We start from the raw sequence: 10,132 nt of genomic DNA on the forward strand, positions 1-10,132 counted from the left end.
CAGACACCCCACAACCAACCAATCTCACAAGACTCTCAGAGGGTCACCAACTTAGAGATCTTAATAGAAAGAATGATGAAGCACCAAGAGGAAATAAGTAAAGAGCAAGAAGCCTTAATCAGAAGACTTGAGAGGCAAATGGCACAACTGGCTAAGCACCTTACAGAAATGGGTGAGGAAAGGGCAATTACCTCCCCCAGAGCCACTGAAGACAACCTGAAAGACAATGAGAAAGTTGCCAGGTGTGAGAAATGGAAAGCGATCATAGAGGCAAGTGAGAAGAGGGCTATGGGAAAAGAAACAATCATCAGGGAAAAGCCCACAATAAGAGGAGAAAATCAAAGGCAACAGAAGCCTCAACTTCCATGATCAGAGGATGGAGGATGTCAAGCTAATGACAATAAAAGAGCGCTTGTTGGGAGACAACCCAACGTGAGGTAGTTATCTTTTCATAGCTAGTTTCATAAAAAAAAGGTCAATTAGTTTTGTCTATACTGCAAGAAGCTAAGTTTGGTGTTGCACATCAAAACAATCTAAGGGAGAGTGAAAGATTCTAAGTTTGGTGTTCCACCAAAGTCTCATCATAAAACACATTCGCACTTTCTGCATAATGCTAGCTTCAAGCATTTAGACAAACTAGTTAACTATTTACTGTTTCGTAGTTTTTGGTTTTATTACCTTTAGCATGGAAAAAGGATTTCATAGATAATTAATTTGCTGCATAAGAGATATTGGCTAGGAAATAAGTTTGGTGTTCACACACCAAAGTAAGTTCAAAAGCCCACAAATAAGGTTTGCATAGTAACCGGATATGCTAAGGGCTTGAGAAGCAAGCCACTTTTGAAGATTATGCAGGGAAATAGCCAACAAATTAAAGAACACTTGCATTACGACATAGAAGGAAGAATGAAAAGCTGCAGCCCAACAGGTTGTATTTATACTTGATCCTTGTTAGTATGCAATGATTTAATTCAGAGATTCCTTTATGTTTGGCTGGAATGATCATTTAGTTGCAAGTGGAAGTGCATGCTGGAGAATAAGCTATCTGCACTTTTTCCTTAGTCTAAAAGTTATCTGCATAATAATTGTCATCATTCATTAGCTTGAGTAGTTTGCTTTGTTTCCCTTGCTGTTTGAATAAAAGGGAGATGTTTGATTTAGAAAAGTAGTTGTTCAATGTTGCAAAAGTTAGAATGAAAGATAGTGGTGGTATGTGTTTGATTCAATTGATAGCTCATACAATAATTGCTGCAAAATGACTTGTCACTTAAAGCTTAAGCTATTTTGCTGCTATGATCCTTCAATTAATGAAAGTCCCTTGAAAATAAATCAAAACAAAAAGAAAAAGAAAGAAGAAAAGCCAAAAGTTGGCAAAGAAACAAATAATAAGGCTAGACACCAATAGCTTGGACCCTAGGACACATGCCTGTGGTGTTTTTGTACTAGGATATGCTTGGACAAGTAAGTTCTAAGGAGTATTTCAAAACTTGCCCACTTAGATCATCTGATTTGGGATTGCCAACTGAAAGTCCACAATAAAGAGCAACCTAGCTACAAAACACTTAGTTATCCAAAGAGATGCTGGGAATCAATGAACCTAGGAGGAAAAAGGTGAGCCGTGTATCTGTGGTGAAGAAATGTTGAGTGAAATTAAGCCAAAGGCCACTGCAACATTCACCACCAAGCCTTCAATAAGAAATAAGCTCTTTAATGCAAAAGAAAGAAGAAAAAGCTAACAAGGGAAATAAGCAAAAAGTAAGGCATTATAGCAGCAACCTTGGTGAACCCTTAAGGAAACATTGTTTGTTTTGACATCAAGTAATAAGTGAGCTACTTTTGATCTGCATAAAACCCCATAAACCAAATTCAACTATTTGCTTAATAAGGACATATGTATTTTTCTATTTCATTCTATCTTCTCTTATGTTTAGTGCTTGCTTGGGAACAAGCAAGTTTTAAGTTTGGTGTTGTGATGACAAGTCATCTTAGCCTATTTTTACTAGTCTTTTTCTTTGTTTTTATTAGGTTTTATGCACTTTCTTGCATTATAAGTAAGTAATTTGGAATGGAAATGCATGGTTTCTTTAAATCAAACAACCACCATTTAATTGATACTAAATCATGAGGATTGAGCCAAATTTAATTGATTTCTATTGATTTATAAACCTTGTGAATTTGGTGATACTATGATTGGTTATTTTGATTTCTTATAGGTGAAGAAAAGAAGAAAATAAGAAAGTGTGGCTTAAGAAGCGTGGCCCAAGGAAGAAAATAATGTGGCAAAGGGAATTGAGAAGTGTGGCACATGAAAGGAGGGAAGCCACGAAGCTCTCCCCAAGAGCCCAGTGCTCTCCAAGGGAGCGCAACAATGAACCAAGGAGGCAAGCTTCAATGCTCTGCTCCCCTTGAGAGCTGAGCACAATTTGAAGCCAAGAAACAAGAAAAGGAAAAACAATGCTCCGCTCTCCTTGGGAGCATTATCGGGCTTCCACCAAAAATAAATCAAAGGAAATAAGTTGCCAACGCTTTCTTCAAGGTTTGAACCCATGACCCAAGGGAAGGAGGGGAGCGCTACTCACAAGGAAAACAAGCCAAAAATTGGCTAAAAGCATCCCCCAAGTTTCGAACACAGCACCATGAGGAAGCAAGGAGCAAAGGCAATACAAGAAACCAAGGAAATGGCACCAGCGCATGCTTCCCTCAAGTTTCGAACCAAGGACTTCCCCTTGGAAGCACCAATGCTCAGCTCACAAGGAGAGCAGAGCGCTGAAGCTTGGCACACACAAGCATGCTTGACATGGTCCAGGGAAGCAAGGCGTGCAACATTTGACACGGCCAGGGAGTTGGGTGCGCGCAAGACATGCACACAAGGCCCCAATGCTCCGCTCCCCACATGAGCGGAGCATTTCCCTAATGCTTCTCCCAGCCTTGGACGCAATAAAGGATCCCCACACAAGGCTCCAATGCTCTGCTCCCCACATGAGCAGAGCATCCTCCTGGGAGCAACTTTCACATGGGCTGAAATTCATTCAAAAATCCAATTAAATTCAAATCTTCACCAAATTAAAAAGCCCATCCAAATTCTAAAATCCCAAGAATAGAAAGTGTATAAATAGGAGCTAGTTTGATTTAATTAGGACCTCTAGACTTTACTTTGAAATTTTTCTTTGAACTTTCATTTTCATTTTTTGAGCTTTTACTTTTGAATTTAGATCTTAGAGAATTAGGAAGGGGAATTGATCTCTCTTCTTCCTTGTTCTTACTTGAGCACTCTTTACTTTTCATCTTGGATCTTGGGTGAAGAATTGAAGAACTTCTGTTTCAATCTCACCTTGAGATCTCTTGCTTTAATTTTCTGCATAATTGAATTTCAATTTCTGTTTACTGCTTCATCTTCTACTCTTCTGCAATTTACTTTTTCATTTTCTTTTGCAATTGTTCTTGTTGGATCAAGGAAGGATTTGAGATCTAGACTTGTTTTCTAGTCTCTTCCACTCCTGAGATCTTCAACCCTCTTTTCAATTGCTGCAAATTAAGCATCAGTCACTTTCTGGTTTATTCCTCAAAGCATTTTACTCTTCTGTTTGAGATCTACTTCAATTCAATTCATATTTTGCCTTTCCGCTTAATGCAATTTACTTGTTCTTGTTTAAATTCTGCAATCTCAATTCCCAATTTCTTTTATAATTCAAGCAATTTACATTTCTTGCACTTTAAGCTTCAGCCATTTGTATTTCTTACAATCTAAGTTTCTGCACTTTATATTACTTGCACTTTAAGATTCAGCTTCTTTACTTTCTTGCTCTTTAATTTACTGCAATTCTTCCCTCCCCCTTTATATTTCAAGCAATTTAGTTTCTGCCAATTACAAACCACTCAACCAAAACTTGATTCGCTTGACTAAATCAACCACTAAACTAAAATTGCTCAATCCTTCAATCTCTGTGGGATCGACCTCACTCATGTGAGTTATTATTACTTGATGCAACCCGGTACACTTGCCGGTGAGTTTTGTGTTGGATTGTTTTCCATACATCACACCCGACTGGCTTTTTTTCTATCGGTAGGATACACTTTTCCCAAGTTCCGTTCTTCTCTAGAACTTCCATTTTTGTATTCATGGCTTTTCACCATTCAGCTTTCTCATTGGTTTCCCGGACAGTTCTTGGAATGACTTCTGTCAAGAGTGTGGTATAAAAAGCCTTTGCAACATTTGCTATTCCTTCTCTAGCTACCCTTATCGGGTATCTTGAGTTACGAAAGACATGTTTTGGTGAGTACCGATCAGGAGGCATCCCTCTGTTTCTTTTTAGAGGAAGAATAAAGGTATTGGGCTCGGGTTCTTCATGTTCCGGTGCTATACTATTATTGTTAGTGGCCTCATTAAAAATAGGGAGTAAATTATCAGATTGGCAATTACTTATCTCTTGTCTGACATTCTCAAAAGGACTCTCACTAGTTGTATGTACTGAGTTATTTTCTATGTTGAGTGAAGTATGCTCGGTGGCTCCATCTACTTGCTCTGTTTGAACAGTTTCTGGGCAACAAAGGTTATTTAGCTAACTTGGTGGTTCATTATTATTCTCCCCCTGAATGCCATGTTGGCAGCTGAAGTAAAATTTGGATTCTAAAAAATCACAATCCATGGTCACATGAATACGACGAGTGATTGGATTGTAGCACCTATACCCCTTTTGGTGTGTAGCATACCCAACAAAAACACATTTTTCTGCACAAGGATCAAGTTTGGTTCTATTGACTTTGGGGATATGGACAAAGACAGAACATCCAAACGGAACATCCAAATACTCGAGGTAGTAAGGTTAGAATAGGCGGGATTGGAGTTTGAGTAGCCAAGACTTGTAAGGGTATTTTGTGGTGGAGAACTTGGATAGGTAGGCGATTCAGAAAGTAGGCAGAGGTCGCTATAGCTTCAGGCCAAAAGGTTTTTCGAACTTGTGCATCAAAAAGCATGGCTCGGGTTATCTCAAGTAACTTACGATTTCGCTGCTCAGCCACACCATTTTGTTGGGGTGTATTTGGGCAGGAAGTTTGATGGATAAGACCATTTTTTATTAAAAAAAAATCGTGCATTGATTGGTTTATAAATTCCCCACCATTATTTGAGCGAAGTACTTGGATTTTCTTGTTGAATTAAGTTTGAACCATTTGGTAGAAAGCAAAGAATTTATCAGGCACTTCAGATTTGTGTTTTAAAAAATATACCCAAGTCGTATGAGAGAAATCGTCCATAAATAATACAAAATATTAAAAATTATTATAGGAAATAGGGGCTGAACTCCATACATCAGAGTGTATTAGAGAAAAATTAGAATTGACTCTAGTGTTGGTTAGAGGAAAAAACTGTGATTTTTTGCATGAATACAAGTTTCACATTTGAGGGGTTCAGTGCTACTTGTAAAAAGACTAGGAAATAAAAACTTGAGGTACCCAAATGAAGGATGTTCAAGACGCCTGTGCCAACCAAAGTTACTTAGTAACCGTTCCGTGAGAAAGTATGGCATGACCCTGGTGTGCTACTTCATCAACGTAGTAAAGACCGTCTCGCTCAGTACCACGCCCAATGATCTCCTTCGTAAGAATGTCCTATAAAAGACAAAAGGTAGAGTACATGAGTACCACACAATTTAGTTCCTTTGTTACTTGACTAATAGACAATAATTTTGATGATAGTGCAGGGACATAGAGGCAATTTTTTAGTTTCAATTTTTCTGAAAAAGTAATGGAGCCTCCTCCTTTTAACATCAATTAATTCTCCACTAGTTATTTCAATATGGGCTTTTAAGGGTATAGTTAAGCTGTTAAAATCATGGAGGTCATGAGTCATAGTATCAGTAGCCCCACAATCGAAAATCTGTTCATTTATTTTTTTAATTGGATTCTGATTTTCGGTCTCCCTTTCATATTGAGTCACAGCCTGGGCTGAGTAGGCAAGGAGTGCAGTAGTCCTTGCCCTTACCGCCGCTGCTACCTTGCCATCGCGACTTGCTTCTTCTCTTCTGGCCTTGCCTGCTGGTGACCTCTGGGGTGCTCACAGCGGCGGCTCCCTTACTCTGATTTCTCAATGACTTGGGATTGTTTTTCCACCAATTTGGGTAACCCACAATCTTAAAGCAGTTTTCTTTGGTGTGTTTCTTCTTTCTTCTTCCACCAATTACTTTTTTCATTAGAGTTGCTCATAATGAATAATTATCTCCATTTAATTTGAAACCAGATGACAAATTGTCAGAATTGGTTTGTGATGATCGCATTCCAAGACTGTTGCGTAGCATATTTGCAATTTGTAACGTCAATTCGTCAGAAATGATTGATTTTGAGTTCCTAGAACCTAACTCTGCTCTGATACCATATTACCATGGTACAAAGGGTTTAGGAAAGAAAAGAAGAATTATTTAGAAAAGTATCATTTGTTATTATTCTCTCTCGTGATTACAAGGTTCTTACTAATATATAGACCAAGAGTATGCTAATGAGTACGCTAATTATGAAATAATATCCTAATAAATTACATTGATTTTTTTCTGACCCTCTTTGATATTTTTCTGATTTTGTTCCCTAATTATGATATTCTAATATTTTCTTCAAATGTAAACCACAAATATCTTGAACATATTAGGTGATTGACCTAAGCCAAATACATTCTAAAATTGTTTCATGAATGGAGTACTCAATAGATGTGCCTTGTCCGTGTAAAATTTTTTCAGAAGTTTCTCAATATAAGTTGATTGATGGATGAATATACCATCCTTCAAATGTTTAATTTGTAACCAAGACAAAAAATTTTCTTGCCAAGATCTTTCATTTTAAATTCTCTTTTTAAATAATCTACAATTTTTTGGAATTTTTTTGGATAATCCAATGATATTTAAATCATCAACATATACTACAATAATAACAAATTTAGATTTAAATATTTTTATGAACACACATAGACATACACAATCATTTTTATGGCCATCTTTCAATAAGTATTCATTGAGTCGTTTATACCATATAAGTCCATATTGTTTTAACGCATACAAAGATTTTTGAAGTCTTGTTGAACAAATTTCTGGAAAATTATTATATGCTTCAGGCATTTTGAATTTTTCAAAGATTTTCATATAAATTTATTTATCAATTGAGCTGTATAAATAGGGTATAACAACATCTATTAGACACATGTCAAGTTTTTCATGTACTGCTTGACTAATAAGATATCTTAATGTAATTGAGTCCACCACTGGTCGTGCTTTTCATGTACTAATTGTGCTTTATATCTTTTTATTTCATTTTTTTCATTCTGTTTGTGCACAAAAATTCACTTATATCCTACTGGTTCTATACCTTTAGGTGTTTTGACTATAGGACCAAAAATTTTACGTTTTCTAAGAGAAGTTAATTCAGCTTGAATTGTGTCTTTCCATTTTAGCCAATCATTTCTCTATCTGTATTCTTTGACAGATTTTGGTTCGTGATCCTCATCTTACTTTACTAGTTCAACAAAAATATTATAAGCAAAAATGTTGTCAACAAAAGTATGCTTTCAGTTTCATATTTTTTCAATAGTGACATAACTTATTGAGATCTCTTCATTTTCAGGTACTTGAACCTCTTCAAAGGTTTTATCAATATTTATGTCTTTAGATCCCCTTTGAGTTCTTGCCTCTATATTATAACCATTATGATTAATTATATCTCTCTTTTTTCGGGAATTGTTATCCTTAGAACCGATTGGTCTTCCACGCTTTTGGTGTGGATTACTTTCATTTGCACTAACAACTTATCCTTCTGAGACACTTGTTCTTATTGGTGCATTTGCAGCTGGAATGTGAGATTTGGTTACTCTCTTTAGGTCAGTAAATGCATCTGACAATTGATTTGTAATATTTTACATATGAATTAACTTTTGTACTTCTAGTTCACATTATCTAGTGTGAAGATCTAAATGGGATAATGATAATGTATTTCAAGTAATCTCTTTTTCCAACTGCTTATTTTCTCCTAATTTTGAAAAAATTATTTCATCAAAATGACAATAAAAAAATCTTATCTTAAATAAATCACCCGTTGTGTGTTCAAAGTATTTTATAATTGACAAGAATTCATAACCAACATATATCTCCAATCTTCTTTGGGTCCCATCTTTGTGCATTGTGCTGGAGCAATTGGGACATAAACCGCACATTAAAATATCCTAAGATGAGAAATGTTTGGCTCCTGACCACAAACCAGTTGTAATGGAAAGAATTTAAGGTAATTTGTTGGTCTGATGCGTATAAGTGCTGTAGCATGCAAAATAGCATGCCCATGCTGAAACAGGTAGTTTAGTTTTCATAAGTAATGGTCTAACTATTAATTAGAGGTGTTTAATCAATGACCCGACTAGACCATTTTGAGTGTGTACATGAGCAACAGGTTCTTCTATCGTAATTCCAGTTGACACACAATAATTATTACGTGCTTGGTACCTAAATTCACCAACATTATCAAGATGTATTGTCTTTATAACATAGTCTAAAAAAATGAGTTTTTAATTTAATTATTTGGGTTAGCAATCTTGTAAATGTCATGTTGCGAGTTGATAATAAACAAACATGGGACCATCATGAAGATGCATCTTTTAAAACCATAAAATATTTAAACGGTCGATGGGAAGCAGAAGCTGGTGAATTAAAAATTTATTAAAATGGTTACGTTGCAAGTATAGTTCTTAACTCACCGAAAATCTGCCTATCAATTTAAAAATATGTCACAGAGAGTTTAAATTAAAATTACTGGGAGTTTTAAGTCCCAGGTCGTCTCCCAACGAGTTGTAGAAAAGTGTGCTGTTTTATTAATCAGATGTTCCAAGAAGTTGAGCTAAGTAATTTGGAATTTAAATTGAGGAATTTTAAATAATATAAATAAAAGCCTTGACTGGGAATCGATTAGTTAGAATCTCTATCATTGATGGAGTGATTTTTTTAAGATTGATTTATAATTAACGGTTACTCTGTTTGGTTATCCTTTACTAGGTAAGGGAAAGTTAAACAAGTTGGAATGCCAGATCTGTTCACGAGTTGCAACCCACTTAGTTCAAAGGGATTGGCATTGGTGACAGGATAGCAATCCAACATTTAACCCAACTACAAATTTCTCCTTCAATCCTTCCAACTCAAGAGTTCCTTTTAATCAACTCCCCATCAAGTAATGAAACTACTCACGCATTGTAAATAAAGAATCCATGGCACATGAAAGGGAATTAAAAGAAGACATGATTATTGGAATTGAAATTGAATTAAAAAAGAAATAATCCTTGCATTAATTAATCATAAAAGTATCTGAATGCAAAATTGAACATAACAAAGAATATGGAAGAATAAAACCAAGTTAAGAGAACAAACTAGAATGATGAAGTCTTGATGAGGAAATAACTCTTCTCAATGTTCCAATGCTAAGACCAATTGAAAATTAAAATTCTAAAAACTAGAGAGAAAAAACCTAAGAGAGTGAAAAAAACTAGATAAAAAAAACTACTGAATGAATGTGTCTGTTGTTTCTGCATTTTCTCTGACTCTAGTCTGCTGTTCCGGGCCAAAAACTGGGCCGAAATAAGGTCCAAAATCGCCCCCAGCAAATTCTGCAGATTATGCAGATCGCACATGTCACGCGATCGCGTCATCCATGCGGACGCGTCGCTTGCGATTTTTCCTCTCCACGCGTTCGCGTCGTCCATGCTACTGCGTCGCTTGCGCTTTCCAATCCGCGCAGCCGCGCAAGCCATGCGGCTGCGTCACTGCGATTTGCGCTCCTTCGCGCGGTCGCGTGAGCCATGCGACCGCGTCACTTCTCGCTGGTTATCTCCTCAAATTCTTGTGTTCCTTCCATTTTTGCTAGCTTCCTCTCCAATCTCCATTTCATTCATGCCCTATAAAGCCTGAAACACTTGACACACAGATCACGGCATCGAATGGAATAAAGGAGAATTAAAATTAAATAATTAGAGTCTCTAGGAAGCAATTTTCAAACATGTACTAAATTTAGGAAGAAAATCTAAAATCCTGGTCTAAGCGGCTAAACCAAGCTGTCCCTAACCATGTGCTTGTGGCGTGCAGGTGTCAAGTGAAAACTTGAGACTGAGCGGTTAAAG

This window comes from Arachis ipaensis, chromosome B05 (genome assembly GCF_000816755.2).
Source record: "Arachis ipaensis cultivar K30076 chromosome B05, Araip1.1, whole genome shotgun sequence".
NCBI classification, from domain to species: domain Eukaryota; kingdom Viridiplantae; phylum Streptophyta; class Magnoliopsida; order Fabales; family Fabaceae; genus Arachis; species Arachis ipaensis.